Source organism: Cucurbita pepo, unplaced genomic scaffold (assembly GCF_002806865.2).
Source record: "Cucurbita pepo subsp. pepo cultivar mu-cu-16 unplaced genomic scaffold, ASM280686v2 Cp4.1_scaffold008266, whole genome shotgun sequence".
Lineage (NCBI taxonomy): Eukaryota > Viridiplantae > Streptophyta > Magnoliopsida > Cucurbitales > Cucurbitaceae > Cucurbita > Cucurbita pepo.
Genome location: NW_019654187.1, coordinates 1 through 486, shown reverse-complemented (window position 1 = coordinate 486; position 486 = coordinate 1). Strand labels below are relative to the sequence as shown.

General features: G+C 30.7%; 2 non-coding genes across 2 annotated transcripts; both read right to left on the bottom strand.

Moving 5' to 3' along the window:
* Window positions 1-89: 89 nt before the first annotated feature.
* On the bottom strand, window positions 90-161 carry TRNAG-UCC. The gene has a single exon. It is a non-coding gene; the product is annotated as a tRNA-Gly (tRNA).
* Window positions 162-264: 103 nt separating this feature from the next.
* On the bottom strand, window positions 265-336 carry TRNAG-UCC. The gene has a single exon. It is a non-coding gene; the product is annotated as a tRNA-Gly (tRNA).
* Between the last annotated feature and the right edge of the window lie 150 nt (window positions 337-486).

Genomic DNA, 486 nt, shown 5'->3' with positions numbered 1-486 from the left:
AAGATAATGTAGTGCATTTGTCGAGCTTTAACAAAAAAAAAAAAATAATAATAAAGAGGAAAAAAAAAGGAATTATTTTGTAAAAGTGATGCATTTGCCGGGAGTCGAACCCGGGTCTATTGCTTGGAAGGCAATTATCCTAACCGTTGGACTACAAACGCTGGTGGAAGCCAAACTGATGTAGTGCATTTGCGGAGCTTTAACACAAAAAAAAAAATAATAATAATAAAGAGGAAAAAAAAAAGAATTATTTTGTAAAAATAATGCGTTTGCCGGGAGTCAAACCCGGGTCTATTGCTTGGAACGCAATTATCCTAACCGTTGGACTACAAACGCTGGTGGAAGCCAAACTGATGTAGTGCATTTGCGGAGGTTTAACACAAAAAAAAAAAATAATAATAAATAATAATAATAATAATAATAATAATAAATAATAATAACATTAAAATAATAGGAGAAAAAAAAAGGAATTATTTTGTAAAAGTG